The 20,875-nt window shown below is 49.7% G+C and overlaps 1 pseudogene; it reads right to left on the bottom strand.

Annotated features, from left to right (window-relative positions):
* Positions 1-4,172: 4,172 nt before the first annotated feature.
* LOC123038997 (glutamate receptor 2.8-like) lies at positions 4,173-7,092 on the bottom strand (annotated as a pseudogene).
* Positions 7,093-20,875: the final 13,783 nt, after the last annotated feature.

The raw sequence follows: 20,875 nt of genomic DNA, 5'->3' as shown, positions 1-20,875 counted from the left end.
TAGCATGCGAAAAACTGTTGGAATTCTGAACATTTTTTGACAAATGTGATTTTTTGAACTTACGAACAATTTTTTTAAATGCGAATATAATTTCAGAATTCGAAATATTTTTTAAAAACACAAATTTATTTGAATTATTGCCAAAAATATAAAACTGGAACATTTTTTAACTTCAGAACAAGTTTAGAAATGTGCGAACGTTTTTTAACTTCACGAATTATTGTTGTGTTATAGTGGGCCGGCCCAAATTATTTTCTGTGAGAGTAGTTGTTTATCCCGGCCAGGATTGTAGTATTCCCGGTGTGCCAAACAGATCTAGGGTCCAAAATAGACCGGGATTAAAAGTTCAGAGTGCCAATTTCCGTGATTCGAAGTTCAGGGTTTGATTTAGCTTTCGTCTACAACTTGAAGGTTTATTTTGGACTTTTTCCACCTGTTCCCTGTGCTGCAAATGTGGTAACTATGAAGGCAATGGCGATGCGTGATGGATTAACCCTCGCAAATAGTTTGGAATTTCACCATGTAGAAGCGGAGTCGGATTCTCTTATCGTTATAGACTTCTGCACTGGTCAATCATGTTGGTGGGACGCTGCCTCAGCAATCTTCACAAAATGTGTGGATACTAGTGTTTCTATTGGGAAGGTTCACACTAGTAGAAAACGGTCATTAATCCCGGTTCCAGAGGGCTTTCAGTCCTGGTTCTGGAACCGGGACTAAAGAGGGTCGGGACTAAAGCCCAAAAACTTTAGCCCCGTTTCGTTTACGAACCGGGACAGAAGGGGCTCCACGTGGCCGCTGCAGGGCGTCCAGGCAGGAGGACCTTTAGTCCTGATTAGTATTACCACCCGGGACCAAAAGGCATCCACACGTCAGCAGTTGGCAGGAGCTGGATTTTTTTTGAGGGGGGGCGGGGTCAGTGGGTTTTCTAGGGTTAATTTTGGGGTTTCATATTGTGTTAGCTAGCTAATAGAGAGAAATGTCCTCTCTTTCTTCGTGCTTGGTCGATCTAGCTACTATACATATAGAGAGAACTCGACACGCTAGCTAGTAAGAAAATGAAGGAACCATTAATTACAAAAGATCGTCGTGAATATATATATACAGAGATAAGTGAAGCCTCTCTTTCTCTGAGAGATTGGTAGAACAACAAGTTTTCGTATATCTATCCGACGCTACTACATATGTACAATATAACATGTCTTACACTCCTTAACATCTAAAATCGGTTTCAACTTTCACATGGTATTCTCCGATTTTACGTATGACGTGGTCAAGAAAAAATCCCGTCAATTCCTCTTGAATTGCTCGTATACAATATAAGTTTAAACATTGTTATCGGTCCACTAATCAAGCGGCTCATGTGCTAGCTCAATATTGTTTTTTAGTAAGACTTCGAGTAGGTGGTCGGAGGAACCCCTAGGTTGCCTCACCACTAGGGCTACAAAAGAGTCGAGTTCGAGTGAGTTGGCCTAGGCTCAGCTCAACTCATATTAAAATTCGAGCGAGCTCAAAATGTGCGAAGCTCAAAGCCGAGCTGCAGAAAGTGGCTTGTGCTCAGCTTGTAATGATCTCGAGTCGATCTCGAGCTAGTTTCAAGCTAAATAAAATGATTTTTAAAATCATTTTAAGGCAAATTTTAAAGCAAGATATGCCACAACAGAACCGAAAAATCACTATAAATTCGACTTATTCTTTCTCAAGTGAAAACTAGTATCTAAAACAAGAGATCATAGATAGAAGGCGATGAAGGTGTGCCAGCTCACTTTGACGAAAATAAAAAGATATTAAACACATGGTTGGCCACGTGATGAGAATAAATTTTCTCCATACTTAATTTCCATGTTTGCTAGTAGGTAAAGTGAAGAAAAAACATCATACATAACATATATGAAAATGAATGATCCTAATTCTTGGCAATATATATAAAGGTTATTTATTATACTTATATGATATCGAGCTATCGAGTTAAAATCGAGTGAGCCAATGCTGGCTCAAGATCGGCTCGCTTCTCGATCGAGCTACATAAGAGCAACTCCAATGGGGCGACTCATTTTATTCGTTTGGGTTATCCGGACAAAAAAGTTGGCCCAACGGGACGATTCGATCCAAACTGAGTTCAAATTTGAGTCATAAATAGATCCGCGACGGACAAAGCGGACGCTCCCGTCGCGGACTCTCGTTCGCTCGTGTGCGCCCTGGACCTACACATCAGTGACCGCACACGCTTGGTGACGAGGCCACTGCACAGGCCGCCGCCACGCTCGCCGGTGAGGCCACCTGCGCAGGCCACCGCCGCCGCTCGCCGACGAGGCCACCTACGCAGGCCGCCGCCGCCCGTTCTAAGCAGAGCGGAGCAGCAGGGCGGCACGGGGCCGGGGCATTGGAGCACGGTGGGTCCGAGTAACAGCAGGCGGGCGGCGCGGGGCCGAGGAGACCTGTGGGGAACTGCAGACTGGTGGAAGGACGCGCCCTCGAGGACGACGCGATGTCGGCCATGGCCGCTCCCGATGCGGCGGGCAGACATCGCTGGCACGGCGGCTGCGGACACGGCCGCTATAAAAGGAGGCCCCGAGCACCACCACCCACCCAAGCCTCCACTCGTGCTCACATCTCACGCACTCCTAATCTTCACTTCCTCTGCTCCTGCAACCCCTTCCCGAGCTCAGTAGCTAGCCATAGCGTGCTCCTCCTTTGCGTGTTGGCGCTGGTCTTCCTCTGCGTGCTCCTCCACGGCGACTTCGGGGAGACCCAGTGAACTGCAGATCAGGTGGAAGGACGGCGCGATGTCGGCCATGTCCTCCGCGACGGACGACGCCATGAAGCAGCAAGCCGTGGCGGCGGCCACGACGACTGGCCCGGCGGCGTCGACGTCTCCACCGTGGTCGCGTTGTCCGCTTTATGCGCTTGCGCTGGGTGCATCCACAGTCCGCGCATGTCCGGCTCATCCGCTAGGCGGACAGAACAGATGACCCAAACGGACAAAATACGTGTCCATCTGAGTCTTTGCATTGGAGTTGCTTTAAAGTATTCATACTCATCTCATTTCTTTTCGAGTTGAGCTAAAATACGAGTCAATCTCGAGCGGCTCACGAGCCTCAAGCTTTTCTTGCGGCCCTATTCACCACTAAACTAGTTGATGATGTACTGATTATTTGATCTTAATAAAATTAGTCATGATGGCCTTCCCGCATTAAAAAGACGCCGCTCTGTCGTGGTTCGAGTAACAGCCTGGCCGTCTGCAGCAGCTCGAGTCCTCGTTCGGCATGGCCCGTCGGTCGGTCTACATCCACGGTCGCCTTCGCAGCTTGGCGTCGTAGCACCCGGCAATCGTCTTCCCAACATCGGTGAGTCATGGCCGCATCATCCGGCTACCGCCGTCGTAAGGCCTTGTACAATGGGAGATGCTTAGAGGGGTGCTTAGAAAAATAACCGAAATTTTCTGAAGCACCGGTGCCTATTTCTACAGGAGAGACGCTTAGTTAAGCGTCTACCCTGTACAAATAAGCATCGGTGTTTAAAAAAAATCTGGTTTGTTTATCTAAGCATCTCCCATTTTACAAGGCCTAACAGTGGCCAGAGGTTCTCCTCATAGCATCCAGCGGTTGTCCTACCGATGTTTGCGATGGATCGGCCGCCCGATATTGATCCTTTTCCTAAACTTTAGATTTCTTTCATAACACAACCACTCATTCCGGTTGAGGGTGTTCGAACAAAAATCGACGCTACCATCCATCATATTTGGTAACATCAAGAATGAGGCTAGGCTTTGGATCGCCGCAGGCTCGAAACACTTGGGAAACATCATGCCGCGGGAATAGAATCTATGTATCTTATCTTGCTTTTCTGTTGTGAAAGCAACTCTAAACTTCTTCTTAATTAATGGAAGAGGCAAATCTTTTACCTCCGCTTCGAAAAAATTCCGGTTGAGGGCATGTAGTTAGTACAGCCACTCATTCTTGCATAACAGTAACTTGTAGCAGTTCTGACAGCATAGATGCACGAGTGTCACGACTTGTTATTAATTATTCCAACACATTTCCGAAATTACTATTCATTGCCTGCATGCGATATGATACAATTATACCCCCACGAGAAATGACTGAAAAGTGCGAAAGTAGGCCGCCCGTACATTTCCGAAATTGCCACGATTTGCTCGACCTGTCACGGTTTGCCTAGGCTGCATTTGTATGGAGTATGGACTGGGTCGGCGAGGCTGAATGTTCCTGCAGAACCCGCTCGATCGAACGGCCTGGAGGAAGCGCTACGATTTCTTCTGGAACGGGCGAAGAGGCTGCTGAGGTTCTGGAGGATTCCGAGGAACTAGTAGTCACAGCTGCTTCTTGCACTGTCTGTCCGGCGGCCGGCTCCGGAGGATTTCGCTCAGGTGCGCCACCGCCGTTCCCCACGAACTCATCTCGGCGCCGCTGGAGGCTCTCAAATCTCAAAAGCCAAGAACACAGCCACGGCGGAACTCTGTGGGGACTACTGGCCACACATGCGGTCAGGTTTATCAGCAGCATGAGGCACGAGACCAAGACGCTGATGAGGAACAGCCCACCGAAGTTCCTGAGGTCGAGCCTGAACGACGAGTCGGTGCTGTTGTTCTTGTTCACGCAGACCCCAGGGTGCGCAAACCACTTGTTCTCGATGCGTGCAAGCTTCTCTCCCTCTGCCAGCTCCAAGATGGCGCGCGACACGTCAAGAGCTAGATGAGATCCCATGGGGAATACCTGAAATAGAGCCACAATCATTCTTGTTGCACTCCGTCGTACGTACACACCTGAATATCTGATCGACCTGGATTGCTACAATTTAATTAGGGGGTGGGGAAAGAGACACATACAAATCCGAACCCGGCGCTCTTGTAGGTTGGACCGACCATGGAGTAGCCTTGGCAGTAGCGCGACAGGAAGAGCCTCAGATAGGGCATTTCGTCGAAAATCGCCGAGACCCCTCCGTTCTCTGACCCTCTCCTCAGAGCATCGGCGTACTCATCGATTGTGGTATATCCCCTTAACTTGGCCTCGTGAAAGCCCATGTCTATTAGGAAGTCGGCGATGAATGATCCCTCTTGATAGCCCACGTAGTCCCTTTCTCCCAGGACGCTTATCGTCGGTTGGAGCGGTCGAGCCGTCAACATAGACGTCAGGCTGGCCGTGTAGCATGTTGTGACAATGAATGCCACAAACATCGATATGACCACCACGAGCTTCGACAGGTTGCTCTTCAGCTTCTCCTCTAAAGGTAGGTGACAATGAGTATATTAGTTTTAGTATATGTATCGGTTCAGCTATATATATATACATGTTGCATGTTTTGGTTTATACTTTGGGAGAAGACTAGAGTTGAGAATGCACTGAAGAACCGGAACGCGACTTGCTTCCAAGTCATGTATGGGAAATCAGGGCTGGATTCGCGCTCGATCGCCCACACAATGAAGCTGGAGAAGAAGAAGAGCGCAATGCAGGTGAGCCAGAGTAATGGCGTTAATGGCTTCACGAAAATCCACATGCTGTTGCTTCTGTCCTCCTCTGCCACGATCATCGATCACCCAGATTCAGCGAATGGCACCGTGAAAGAAACAAGCTTCATCCGGCTCGCTGTTATCGTCATGTCTGCAACCACCGCGTCGACTTTCTGCAACAATGAATCGCAGTTCAATTGATTGCACTACACAAGTAGCTTATGTCCCTCGCAAAAAAGAAAACACTCCTCTGTTTCAAAATACTTGAAGTTTTAGGTTTGTTCCAAGTTAAATACATTTAACATTAATCAAGTTCGTATTAAATATACCTATGAATTTAAGAATTTCGGAACAAAGGGAATACGTAGCTTATATCATGGGATTTGCACTCACATTTTCATGCACCAGGTTGACAAGCATGTCGTAAGACTCGGAGTTATCGTTGACTGGCACGTACTGATACGCGACTGGATGGGCCAATTTCGCCGTGGCTGCATGGAATACGTCGATGCAGTAGCCGGTGATAATTTCTCTTCCCGTCCTTGGATCGCCGGAAATGTTCACAAATTGGCTGAATCCACGCTTCACCGGGACAGCCACGCGAAGCGGACGCCCATTTGGGGACTCGCTCCACCCTACCGGAACAACCGCCGTTTCACCTGGCCAAAGGATTTGCTTCAGCTCCTTGCCACTCCTGGGGTACAAACTTGTTGAGATCCCAAACTCCGGCGTCCAAAACCCGACCGTCCTCGCTCCGGCGCCTATGATATTCACGATCTCGTATGTTGCTGGGATCTGCCGCTGCCCATCGACCAGCCTGAAACTTCCAGCCAGGCCATGGAACCTGGTGCTGAGCACGGCATCGGCAAGTCCCGTTCCAGCTGCGTGCGTCGTCGTTCGGAAGGACCTGTCGGCCGCCGTGGTGGTTGCCCATGCCGTGTCATACAGCCAGAGTAGCCACACCGGCACGCTCACGGTGTCATGGGTAGCCGGGTTCTCCTGCCGAAACCTCTGCTTGAACCGTCTTGAGAAGTTTCTAACTTGCTCCGTTGCCTGCACGTGGACCCGCAGGCTGACGACCCCTGCAGGCAGTCGAGGTCGCCGGGGCTGAGACTGTCCACCGCATCGCCCACGGCGGACGTGGCGATCCAGACGTACCCCTCCGACATCATGCCGGCGGCCATGGCCCGGCGGAAGAGGCGCACAGCCAGAGCGGAAGTCACATGCACGACGACCACCCGCGCCGGCATGTTCTTCACTGCAAGAAACACTACGTCGAGGCGGCTGTCTGTCGCGTCGGCTGGCACAGCCACGCTGTCCATTATGCCGCGTACGCGGTGCCCGTGCCCGTGCCCCTGGAACTCGTGGACCAATGCCGAGACAATGCTGATGCCGTAGGTGGACTCCTCGAGTAGCAGGACGGCCGCGCGCCATTGGAATGCCTCAAGGATGGATGCAACGGGCGCGGCCTGGGAGTTGGTGTTGGCTGCACTGTGCACAAAGAAACGTGCCTGCGACGGAATTGATGCCAGCGAGGTGGCCGAGAAGGAAAGGATCGGGATGCTGCTGCGCTTCGCGAGGTTGGCGAATAGCTCGGCTTCAGGTGATGTCTCTGGCGAGATGACCATGGCTTGAACCTTTCCGTTCATGAGCTCATCAGCTGCAGAAACATGCATATGACCAAAAATAAGAATGGCTGGATAAAGAAAAATCTAAGTCAGCTATTTACCTAAAAAATATAATCCATGTCAGCTAGGAAAAATCGATTAAAACCCAAACTGCATTGGATACCTACAAAGAGCGAGACAACAAAATACAAGTGCTAAGAAGGCTCTCCTCCTTTTCCCAACTAAATGAATCATGCACCACTGAGCGGTGTGCAAGTGACGGAATATGGCCCCTACATCCAAAAACTATCCAAGCATAGAAAAACCAAGTTCGGTCACAAGCCCTTCACGTTGCATCATTGCTACAAAGAGCTATGCAAGAACCAGAAGTGGATCCAAAGAATCGCGGAGACCACTTCAAAGAGATCAAGGTTGAGCATATTCATTGAGGAGGACAACGAGGTTGATGAAGATGCCAATAATAGACGGGAAGGAAACCAGATTGCAAAAGAAAGAAATAAGATAAATGCATTCGGTGGCACTTACAAAGAAGAACTTGTGGCAAAGTTCTCATCCTCCACCACCTTGAGCTCACTCCACCTTGCCATCTTCTCTTTTTGCGTTCGGCCCCCAACACCTTCTTCGTCTCGATCAGAAATTCCCTTAGCGGCCACCCAAGGTTTTCTCTGTAGCGCCATCTCGGTCGTCTGAAAGATCGTGGATGTCGCCTAGAGGGGGGTGAATAGGCGTTTTAAAATAATTATGGTTTAGGCTTGAACAAATGCGGAATAAACCTAGCGGTTAATTTGTCAAGCACAAAACCTAAAACAACTAGGCTCACCTATGTGCACCAACAACTTATGCTAAGCAGTATAAGCAACTATGTGATAGCAAGATATATGACAAAGAACAATTTGGCTATCACAAAGTAAAGTGCATAAGTAAAGGGCTCGGTTAAGAGATAACCGAGGCACGCGGAGACGACGATGTATCCCGAAGTTCACACCCTTGCGGATGCTAATCTCCGTTTGGAGCGGTGTGGAGGCACAATGCTCCCCAAGAAGCCACTAGGGCCACCGTAATCTCCTCACGCCCTAGCACAATGCAAGATGCCGTGATTCCACTAAGGGACCCTTGAGGGCGGTCACCGAACCCGTACAAATGGCGACCCTTGGGGGCGGTCACCGAACCCGTACACTTTGGCAACCCTTGGGGGCGGTCACCGGTACCCGTCAAAATGCTCGGGGCGATCTCCACAACCTAATTGGAGACCCCGACGCGTGCCCGAAGCTTTACACCACAATGATTGAGCTCCGAACACCACCAACTAACTAGGGGCGCCCAAGCACCCAAGATGAACAAGCTCAAGGGCACCAAGCACCCAAGAGTAATAAGCTTCTCAACTTGTAACTTCCACGTATCACGTGGAGAACTCAAACCGATGCACCAAATGCAATGGCAAAGGCACACAGAGTGCCCAAGTCCTTCTCTCCCAAATCCCACCGAAGCAACTAATGCTAGGGAAGAAAATGAGAGGAAGAACGAAAGAAGAACACGAAGAACTCCAAGATCTAGATCCAAGGGGTTCCCCTCACTTAGAGGAGAAAGTGATTGGTGGAAATGTGGATCTAGATCTCCTCTCTCTTTCCCCCCAAAAACTAGCAAGAATCCATGGAGGGATTGAGAGATAGCAAGCTCGGAGAAGGTCAACAATAGGGGAAGAACACGAGCTCGAAGGGATAAAGTTCAATGGGGAAGAAGACCCCCTTTTATAGGAGGGGGGAAATCCAACCGTTACCCCACTGTACATCCCCGCACAGAGCGGTACTACCGCTAGGGCAGGGCGGTACTACCGCTGAGAGCGGTACTACCGCTCCCACCCAGCGGTACTACCGCGCTAGCGAGGAAGACAGGGCCCTGGGCCCAGAGCGGTACTACCGCGGGAGTAAGAGCGGTACTACCGCTTGGAGCGGTACTACCGCCACTACTACCGCTCCTAGTACCGCAAAACCCGACACGAAAAACATCGAACTCGAATCGAGGCGGCAGTAGCCCGGAAGCACTGCGGTACTACGGCCGAAGGTCCCAAGCGGTACTACCGTTCGGAGAGCGGTACTACCACTTGGAGCGGTACTACCGCTCTGAGAGCGGTACTACCGCTGGGGAGCTTCGGCGGTACTACCGCTGTGGGTCGCGGTGCTACCGCTGGGGCAGAGCCAAGCAAACTAAGGGGAAAACGGCAGCTCCAAGGAAAACCAGAACTGCCAGTACTTCTTCATATGAGCTCCGAATTGAGAAAACTCAAGCTTGTTGGATAGAGCAAGACGAGTAGCATCAAAACAGCGACATAGTAAGAAGAGGTAGGGGAGGTATGCTTAGCAAACAAAGGAGTGAAACCTCCAACATAGAAGAACCGGCATACCCTCCAACATCGAAAACATCATAGAAGATGCAAGTGAACTCCGTTTTCGATGAACTCGAGCTTGTCATAAAACGACTGGCGGTGTTGTCTTTGGGGTGGTGTCCCCCGCCCCCAAACGAATCTGGCTCTTCGGCCAAAGCAGGGGCCAGCTCAGGCAGGGCCGCGGGAGGGTAACAACTCGTCGCAGCCTGGCAGCACCCGAACCGGTTGAACCCTAAACAAGTTGGGTGGCATCTGGGTACCGTGGAACAAGGGGTTGCCCGGTTGAACGATTTTGCCCTTGGCGACATCGACCAACTCGTTGTTCATGAAGTGGAGGAGAGTGCACGGAACGTCGGCGGCGCCCTGCGAAAACATGTAGGGCGTCAGGGATGCCCAGTCAAAGGCAAGGAGATGAAGTCCTCGGCCGAGAGAGGCTTAATTAGTTACCGTAATGATGGCGTCGAGCTCGGCTAATGTCGAGGCACCGCCAACGGCGGGCGTGCAATTGACGGAGGGGCCGCTTGCTGTAGAGGTGCCGGCCGGCGTACACCCGGGTGCATTAAGCTCCCGTGCCGGCGTCGGAGACACCAATGCCGCCTCCGCCGGAGGCACCAATGGCCCCGCCATCGCATTATGCGAGTTGCTGGCCGTGAAGCTAGGAATCGGGGGCGGCCCCTGTTGGCCGCCCGCAATCCACGCACTCAACCCCGAGATCAAGGTAGGCACAATGGCGGTGATCGTCGCTCCGAGTCGTTGTTCCACTTGCTCTTGGACAATCTCCGGAATCCGCGCCACCTGTGCCTTGAGTTCTTAAACCTCTCGCGCCTGGCTTTCCGAGCTGGTCTTTTTCTCCTTTTGCACACCAGCGGTATAGTATGACCCCCATTTTGTCGACAAGCCTTTGTCGGCCACACGACCAGCTGACGTCGGCTTACTGAGCTTATCCTTGTTCTTCATTACATTCAACGCCCTATTTAGAGTGGTGTCCCAAGGGTTGCTCTTAGTCGACCCCGCGCTACTGCTTTCAGTCGCCTGCGGAAGGAATGTGAACCATTTAGAAATTTGGCTTCATTAATTAGAATGCAACCATATGGAGCTAATTACGTGGGGGTGTATTCCTTACCAGAACAAGCTCAAGCTTCCTGGTCTTCGGATCTGTGGTAAGCTCCTTTGTTTTCGGGTCCTTCTTGTACCGGGCCCTGACAAAGTTCCTGGTCTGCTTGTCACCGTATTTATCGAAGAGGGGCGGTAGGCCTTGCTCGGCACGGTCCGCCTCCTCCTTGTCCCATATAGGCTCCGCCACTCTGTAACCGCCGGGACCGAGTGTGTGTTCCCCTATGTTCAGCTCCCGCATTTGTTTCCCCCACTCACTTGATTGGGAGTTTGCGGTGCTCGAGCAATTGATCTTGAAGTCGTTGTAGTCATCTTCGGTGATCGAAGGATTTTTCTCCTTGATCTTCTAATAACTCTCACCTTTCTCGATCATTCTCTTCACATTGCTTTTCCAAGTAGACAGGGCCTTGCTCATCTTCGTGAGGGCAGCATTGTTCACTTTATTCCCTTTGAGGCTTGTGTTTGCAAATTCAGCGGGGAACTTGTATCGTTCGTGCAGCTTCGTGAAGAGGAGGTTGCGCAAATTCCCTTGGTCAGGATGCCTCAGATTCTCGGTGTTGATCGAGACGGTGCTCTAGAGAATGCACCCGAGCTGAAGCGAGTACCCCTTGACTATTCGTTCGGGCGCCGTTGGATTCCCGTTGGAGTCCACTTCAGTAACTTCCTCCTTGAGGGTGAGGAGCACGATCGGGCGCCGGTCCTTCCGTTGCCTCTTCGATTGGCTGCCATCTGTACGTGCGCCGCCATCATCAGTGGTGGCATCCTCGGCGGCACCATCAATGGTGGCATCAGTGGGGTCATCCTCGGCGGTACCATCAGTGGTCTCAGGATCGATGGGGAAGGCGGCGTCCTCATACAACTGAGGTTGGTCCTCCATCTCCTGGGACAGCTCCCAGAATGCCTTGCCGCCCGAACCCCCGGCCTCATCGTTGTTGGCCATGTTTCTCTCTAAATAGGAACAAAGTTTGGTTAAAAAGTTGGTTATTGTTTAGGGTTTGTCGACACCGAGGCATCCTAAAAGCTAAGCTTTTATCATTGAGGGTTTTTCGACGCCGAGGCACCCTAAAAGCCTAAGCTTTCATCATTAGTCACAAGTACCCTGGTCCATGCATTAGTCACAAGTACCCCATATGTCCTATTTTTAGCGAAGTCATGCTAAAATTCACGGAAAATTTCAGCATGACCTTTGCTGAAAATAGGACATATGGAGTACCCGAATTTGCTGGAACGGAAGTTAATCGACATTCCAGCTAACTCAAGGGCCTCTCGGGTGGACAAGGCAAAAAAGGCCTCCATCACAGCATGGAAAATACATTGGCATGTTTTTGCTTATAAAAAAGCTAACAAGTGTAAGTCAAAACAATATACCACCAAGTGAACCACCACAACATCTAAAAGCTAACAATTGTTTTTGCTTATAAAAAAGACCAATGGCACATAATACATCCAGAAGCACAATTCCTAGTGATTTCCTGCTTGAGGCAATCTGCTTTCAACCGGGGTGCACAATCTTCAACATGAGTCGGACCATGATAACCGTTATTTTGCTTATCAGTACATGTTTTCTCAAGCCGAAGTTGAGATCGAACATCACATGAAGTGCAGATTCCTTGAAATGGTAATGATAAATATAGTTCCAAAAGATGCAACACATAAGCAGAATTGTATTATGTTTCAATACTTAGCCAGAGTTATAATGCAATATTTCTTTCAGTTTATCAGTGCAAGTATATCATTTCACAAGCTTCAGAGAAGAGCAAGCAGGAGTACACTACTGCACAATTTAACTGAATTTTTTTACTCCAATAATACTGGTACACTTGCTACTGTAATGGAATACCTGATCTTTGATTCAAGTAATAGTGTATGATGAATTTGATTATTCAGACTTAAGTTGCTTCAAGTGATGTCACTAGTTTCAGTTAACTTAACTGGAGTACTACAGCAAATGGAGTACCTAATCTGATCCAGTTAAAGTCTCCAAATGGAGTACTACAGCTCCTGCACCTGCTTCTGTTATGTTTGGCTTGATAAGGAAGATATGTAGGCTTGACATAATTTTTACTAAGTTGCAGCAGCAGCTCATGATGAACTTGGTTTGTAGTGTGCTATATATATGGACTGCCCAATCCAATCCTAGTACTTACTGAAATATACTACTAGCTGCTTATTTGTTAGTCTGTGCTTTGCATTTTGGATTTGCAGTGGCAAATTTAGGCGAATCCCAAATGTTTTGAAAACTGATCACACTCATCACTGACTGACTAACTGTTTGAATAGCAAAATTACAAGTCCGGGTAATACTAGTATCTTCTGGGGTGTCTCTGCTAGCTTAACAATTCAATTGGTACAGACAGTTTGCTGATAAAGGACCAGAGAGGAGGAAGAATAGAAGGGGGTGGGGGACTCACCTATGTTTGCTGTAGCCGAGGCTGAAGCACCACCAGTCAGAGCCGAGGCGACGTGGCCCTCCTCTCCCAGCGTCGTCCTCGTCCTGGTCGCTCGCCGGCGCGCTCTACCTGCAGAGCAGAGACACGACACGAGGGTCAGCTAGATTCGCCGGTGCCGCGCTCCTTGGATGAAAGGGCCGGAACTCACCAGGGTGAGGCGTCGAGGCGTCGGGGCGGCGTCGGGGCGGCGTCGAGGCGGCGTCGGGGCGTCGAGGCGGCGTCGGGGCGGCGTCGAGGCGGCGGGGCAGCGGCGTCGGGGCGGCGAGGCGGTGGGGCAGCCTCGAGGCGGCGGGGCAGCGACGTCGGGGCGGCGTCGAGGCGGTGGGGCAGCGGCGTCGGGGCGGCGTCGAGGCGGTGGGGCAGCGGCGTCGGGGAAGGGGATCGAGGGCGAGGGCGAGGGAGAGAGAGGGGATCGAGGGCGAGGGAGAGAGGTGGGCCGCCGGGGAGGACTATGGATGGGGGCGGCACAATACTAATGGCGCACCACCCCTCGGTGCGCCATAAGTACATCCACACTAATGGCGCACCTCACCCTGGTGCGCCATTAGTAATTTTTTTTTCTGCTCGAGCCAACAGGTTATATTCCACCTGACCTGATCCACATCAAGCGCCCTCTACTAGCTCGACTGGTCAGCAACCAGTTCTCACACCAGGAGGTCTTGGGTTCGATTCCCAGGCTCCACAATTTTTTTTTCATTTAAAATACTTATTTATGGACAGAAAATAAAAGTTATACAAATGGTTAAAAAATTGCCATGGTACGGTACAAATAAGAATTAATAAAATTGCCATGGACGAATTGAAAACAAGAAAAAAGCGGCCATGTATCTAAAACTATTTTTTTACATAGTCTGCCGTCTGTGAAAAAAGAAAAAAAAGGTTTTTATTGCAAACTTGCCATGTATCTAAAACTAATACTCGTATTTGCATAATCCCTCACCCCCCTGTTGACTCCCGGGTGGCAGCTAGATGCACTAGCTAATGTGATGGGTGTGTGTGGGTTCCCTGAGGAGAGCGTCCACGCCCATTATAAAACAATCGCGTGACTTCCCCCTCTGCCTTGAGATTCGTGTAGGGGAACGGACGATGCAGAGGAAGTTCACGTCAACGTGCAAAAAATTTGACGTCTGTTTTTCATAAATTGGGAAAAAAGGTTCTGTGGGTGTTCTACTCGAACTCCAGCCAGACCGGAGCCATGCTCGCCGGCAGGCGGGGACACCTTTTATGAGTATTTGAGTAGGGGAGGGGTGCGGGGGGTCGCGGCGGCGGTTGAGTAGGGGAGGGGTGCGGGGGGTCGGTGGCGGCGGTTGAGTAGGGGAGGGGTGCGGGGGGTCGGCGGCGGCGGTTGAGTAGGGGAGGGGTGCGGGGGTCGGCGGCGGCGGCCGGTGCACCGGGGGGTGCTCGGCGGCGAGGGGGACCGGATCTGGCGAGGTGGGATAGCGATCGAGATGGAGGGGGATCGAGATCGAGTGTCCATGAAATTTGAAAATATTCATGATAGTTCAAAAAGTGTCCATGAAATACAATCGAGAAATGATGGCTACGATTTAAATACAATCGATCTTAGCTAGCTATCTGTTCACAATCTTCTTGCCCTTCTTTTTCGCAAATGGAGTTCTTCTGTGGAACGGACGTCCTTTAGGTAGGGTGGTCCTGCTTCTTCTTGTGGTGTATGCTGCTACTTCATCATCGTCGTCATGTTCGATCCTCGGGTCGCCGTACTTGTCGAAGTCTTGCTCATTGGCTACTCCATCCATTCCGATGATCTTCCTTTTGCCTCTCCTCATGACAACACGACTGGGCTTTGATGGGTCGGTAATGAAGAAGCATTGGTCAACTTGGGAAGCCAGTACCCATGGCTCATTTTTCGCGGTGACGTTTGCGCCCGCGGTCTTGGATTTGGCTTCGGGTATAACCATGGTGGTGAAATACCGGTCTTCTTTTAGGACGCTCTTCGCCCATCTGACATGGAACATCGGGACCTTCTCTCCAGCGTAGCTCAGCTCCCAGATCTCCTCGATCCTTCCGTAGTATCTGTCCTTGTCATTACCGGTGTAGGATTCCATCGTTACCCCGGAGTTCTGATAACCATCGCTCTTCATGTCCTTGGCCTCGGTGTAGAATGTGTAGCCGTTGATATCGTACGCCTCATAGGTCATCAGGTTGTGCTTGGCGCCCTGTGACAAGGCGAATATGAGTTGTTCTTCCGCGGAAGAATCCTCATGTAAAGGGTACGACAGAAGCTTCTGCTTGAACCAACGCGTGAAACATGAGTTGTGCTCTTTGATTACATGTTCGTCCGTCCTCTGTTGGCCTCGGTCATTGTACGTCTTCTTAATAAAGGTTTTGTGCTCTACCACCCAAGGATCGACCACGTCTATGTGTTGTAGCGCGACTAGGTTTGCTCTTTCAAAGTCGGCGACTCGACCCTCTAAGTCGACATGCATTTCGCGGCGACCCTCACGATGACCCCATCCAGCGAGCCTGCCGAGGTGCCTGTTGACGGGCAGACCAACGGGGTTCTCGATGCCTAGATAATTCGTGCAGTAGGAGATGCACTCTTCGGTTAGAAAGCCCCTGGCTATACTTTCCTCTGGACGTGACATGTTGCGAACGTATCCTTTGATGACACCATTCATCCTTTCGAACGGCATCATGCTGTGCAGGAACGTCGGCCCGAGTTGGATGATATCCTCCACTATATGGACCAGCAGATGCACCATAACGTCGAAGAATGCGGGCGGGAAGTACATCTCAAGCTCGCATAGTATCACCACGATCTCTTCCTGTAGCCTTCTGAGTTGCCTCACGCCAATCGACTTCTGAGAGATGACGTCGAAAAAGTTGCATAGGCCAAATAGCGTTCCACGGACGTGCGCGTCCATGATCCCATGGATTGCAACTGGAAGTATCTGCGTCATCAGCACGTGACAGTCGTGAGACTTCATCCCACTGAACTTCTGCTTCGCTGGGTCTAGGTATCTGCTTATCTTCCCCGCGTAACTGTAAGGAAGTTTTACTCCTAGGAGGCAGGTGAAAAACTGCTCGATCTCCTCCTGACTTAGAGTGAAGCACGCGGGAGGGTAGTCATTTCCGGTCTTCTTGGCCTTTTTGCCTTTGCGACGACTTTCTGTGTCCTTCTTCGCCTCATCATCATCATCATCATCATTAGCGTGAAGCTCCTGCCTGATGCCCATTGATTTCAAGTCTGCCCTTGCTTTCGGCCCATCTTTGGTCCTCTCTGGCATGTTGAGCAGGGTACCAAGCAGACTCTCGCACACGTTCTTCGTGATATGCATGACATCAAGGCTGTGAGGCACACGGTGGATCTTCCAGTACGACAAGTCCCAGAAAACAGACCTCGTTTTCCATACCTTGAGCAGCGGCTCTGGTGCCTTTCGCTTCTTTCCCGGCTCTGGCGCCTTTTGCTTCTTTCCCGGCAGTGGGCAGTCTTTCCAATTTTTCAACAGCTTGTCTATTTCCTCGCCGCTCCTCGTACACGGGCGTTTTCGGGGTTCGGTTTCACCATCGAACAGATCCTTGCGTTTCCTCCACGGGTCATCGTCGCGAAGCCACCTTTGATGTCCCATGAACACGGTTTTCGAAGACCCGGGATCTCTATCTAGCTGGCGATACGTTGTGTCATCCATGCACCTTACGCATCCAGAAAATCCGTGGACTACCTGCCCCGCGAGATATCCGTAACCGAGATAGTCGTGCACCGTCGTGAGCAGTGCGGCTCTCATAGGGAAATATTCTTTCTCTACGGCGTCCCACGTATTGGCTGGCGTTTTCCACAGCGTGTCAAGCTCCTCTTTCAGCAGCCCCAGATACAGATTGATGTCGTTCCCTGGTTGTTTCGGCCCTTCAATTAGCATACTCATGTGAATGTACTTCCTCTTCATGCACAACCAGGGGGAAGGTTGTACATCCACACAAACACAGGCCAGGTGCTATGTGTGCTTCTCTGGCTGCCAAACGGATTGACTCCATCGGTGCTCGCGCCCAGCACGATGTTCCTTGGATCGTTCCCAAATTCTGGGTATTCGAAGTTCAACGCTTGCCACTGGCTCGCATCCTTAGGGTGACTCAGCATCTTGTCTTTTTTATCTATCTCCGGATCATTTGCGTCATCTTCTCGCTTCTTCTCCTCCCTATCCGCGTGCCAACGCAGGAGCTTTGCTACCTTAGGGTCCGCGAAATACCGCTGCAGACGAGGAGTGATCGGAAAGTACCACACCACTTTTCGAGGAGCTTTCTTCCTCTTCTTGTATCGAGTGACGCCGCACACCGGACATATGGTAGACTCCGCGTGCTCGTCCCGATAAATGATGCAATTGTTCATGCACACATGGTATTTCACGTGCGGTAAATCCAAAGGACACATGATTTTCTTCGCCTCCTCCAAATTGGTTGGGCACTTGTTCCCCTTGGGAAGACGTTCGTGCTAGAATGACATGTTCTCGTCGAAGCATGCGTCGGTCATTTTGTGTTTTACCTTCATCTCCAGAGCCATGAGCGTTACTTTCAGGAGGGTATCCTCGGGCCTGCATCCTTCATACAATGGAGTAACCGCGTCTAACTCAAGTTGATCCATCTTGGCTTTCTCTCGGGCGGCAGCTCTTGCGTTATCCGTCTGCTTGAGAAGCAGCTCTTGAATATGAGGGTCCTGCACCCAACCCATGGATGGTCCAGCGTCGTCTGCTCCGCCGGCATGATCATCATGTCCTGCATCTTCTACATGATGACTGTGTACAGCATCACCGTCGTGATCATCTCCTGGGGATTCTTCGTCTTCTCGCCCTCCCGAGCCGCGGTGGTTGTCTTGCTGCCCTTCCTCATTTCTTGCCCGGCCCCCATGGACGACTTCGTAGTCATCTTCATCACCTTGCCATCGATAGCCATCCATGAAACCACGCAAGAGCAGGTGGTCCCGCACCTGCCCGGAATCCGGGTCCGCAATAAGGCTCTTCAGCTTGCATCTTCGACACGGACATCTTATCTCCATCTCGTTCTTTTGAAGCATCTCGGCCTTCGCGGACCTCAAAAACCTATTCACGATGCCTTCGATCATCGTGCGGACCATGGTCGCCTGCGGGGTAGAGCAAAACAATATTTTAGAACCAAGAAAAAATTTGGCATGACCTTCCCTAAAAATAGGACCAAAAAGAATGCTTAATGCCAAAATTCTCGCCAAAACGGAAATGAATCAACATTCCGGCAAAATATTGGCAACTATCGCATTTCAAATACCGGTACACCTCCAAACACAAACACATATGCAACACCACAAACATATGCAACACCACGAACATACATAGATCTAGCTAGGCCATAAAAAGTGCATGTGCACATTGTTGTAGGGAGAACAACATAAATATAGCTTCCCCCCTTACTTACCTATCAAAACAAGGTAATTTAACCACTTAATTTGAATGAATCTATGGTGGAAATGAGGTGAAAAAGAGGAGGCACCCGAGACAAGGAGGAGGCGGTGGAGAGAATGAAGTGGGGAGAAAGTGAGTGTGGGAGGAGAGGCTGTCCAAAATATCTTGTTGCTGCCCACTTACTAATGGCGCACCAACCATAAATGCGCCATTAGTAATCCAGGTTACTAATGGCGCACTCTCTGGTGGTGCGCCATTAGTAGTTTTGCAAAAAAAAACATACTAATGGCGCACTGTCCCATGGCGCACCGTGGGACAGTGCGCCATTAGTAGTTTTGCAAAAAAAGGAATAAAAAATAATAAAAAAACAACATTAGTGGCGCACTTTCTGACAGGTGCGCCATTACTAGTTACAACTAGTAATGGCGCACTTCTTCTGGATGCGCCATTAGTATGTTTGGACAGGCGCGCTAGTTCAAATTTTTTTTTGATACTAATGGCGCACCTTGGGCCAGGTGCGCCATTAGTAGTTTCAACACTAATGGCGTATCAGAAGGTGGTGCGCCATAAGTATATACTAATGGCGCACCACTTGTCTGGTGCGCCATTAGTGTCAATTCCATCTATAGCCCTTTTTCTAGTAGTGAGCAATCTAATGTACGAACACCTGCTCCGGTGCTACCTTGGCCAAAGCCCCCGCCAGGCCAAACAGCACTGTCGGTTGATGGTGCTTACGCTAAGGCGGATGGATTAGCAGCAGCGGGGATGGTGCTGCGACGTAGTGACGGGAGTGTCATCTTTGCGGCGTATCGGTGTATCTTCAACTGCAATGACGCCCTAGAAGCTGAACTACATGCTCTAATGCAAGGGATGGCACTTGCTATCGAGCACGAGGAGGGGCCTATTATTGTCCAAACCGATTCGTCAGAAGCTTTCTTGGCAATGAGAGGGGACAGTCTTCGGTACTCTGCTTATGGACATTTGGTTGTTGAGATTCAGCGACACATGGGTGTTAGAGAGTTTATTCCGTCGAAAATTAAGCGCGAACAAAACAGGGTAGCAGATCGATTGGCTTCATATAGTCGTACGGAGAGTACTACTGCCGTATGGCTAGGTAGAGGTCCACCTTGCGTGGAGGAACTATTGCCTCTTGAGTGTAACCCTGTTATTCTGGAATAAAATCTCTTTACCCTCGCAAAAAAAAAGGATCGGTTATGCAGGCCAAAGGTATTCTCGTATCAGTTTAACCCTTTCAGGCCCTAAATCATCGGGTGTCATATGGTTCTTGACAAAGGTAAATCTTTCCTATTTGAATCTGTTAATGGCAGAGTGAGCATTTGTTACAGCCGGGAGGAAATTGTAGTGTGAAGTTTCTCTCCAGTGTAATTTACACCAGGCTTGCACTTAAGTTGGGTGGAGATTGACACCCACGAATCAAGCTTATAACTTGATACATCAGCAATTAGTTGTTTGTTGCGAAAAATGAAAATGACGCTAAATTACCATACTGATGCTATTTTGCACTAAATGTGAAGCATTATTATTGCCAACAATATGTAACAACGTTCCGTTGCTCTCCAAGGGATCAAAGAGGGTCGTGACTGGTACTTACCAGAATCTCATTACTGTTGCCGATTCTTTTGGGTCATCGGCAATAGCAAAAAGTCAAGTTTGCTGATAACATGTACTCCTACAACATTTCCATCCACAAGTGGAGTGACCTATATATAGTACATACATTTTTTGAAAACGTACATACAACGTGACATATGTGGTAAGCAATTCAAACTAATAAAAAAAGTACATACATACATGAAGCAAAATCATTTGAATATGCAAGAAAAAACAGGAAGATGCTTATTTAAAGACGAGCTATCTATATGGTTGCACAACCTCATTGTTGAAGGCTATGGAGGTTCACTTATCTTTGAAAGTTTTGCACACGAAATTTTAAGAATTTCACTATAACAATTTTTCCAAGGCTTTTTTTAACCTTGGCAAATAGACAGTATGCTCCTGCAACTTTGTTAAGTTTCTTAATAGAATGACCCAGTTTATAAGCGAAACTAGCCCAAAAACATTGTTCAAACCTCGTCAAAGAGGATAGTGTGCTCCTCCAAGTTCAATAAGAATAATAAAATATGACCCAGTTTATAAGCAAAACCAGGCCATAAACATCACAATTGAAGGATTGTTTACATGACAAATGTGCAAAAAAACAGACAAGAAGGGTGTGCAACCCCTAACCTCAAACTAGACTCCACCACCACACACATCCAACTGGCAAGGGCTGACGAGACCCAACGCAAATGTGAAACAAGATCTTCGACAACATCTCCTATGTCGTCATCAGCACCAACCGCCGCCAGGCAAAGGTTTCACCCAAAGAGCATCACATCACCCACACCAAACCGCAGTGGAGGTGGTTTGACCACACCAGTAGCCGTTGC

The sequence above is a fragment of the Triticum aestivum genome, chromosome 2B (genome assembly GCF_018294505.1).
Source record: "Triticum aestivum cultivar Chinese Spring chromosome 2B, IWGSC CS RefSeq v2.1, whole genome shotgun sequence".
In the NCBI taxonomy this organism is placed as follows: domain Eukaryota; kingdom Viridiplantae; phylum Streptophyta; class Magnoliopsida; order Poales; family Poaceae; genus Triticum; species Triticum aestivum.
The sequence above is the reverse complement of the archived record's forward strand: the minus strand, read 5'-3'. Positions and strand labels throughout refer to the sequence as shown.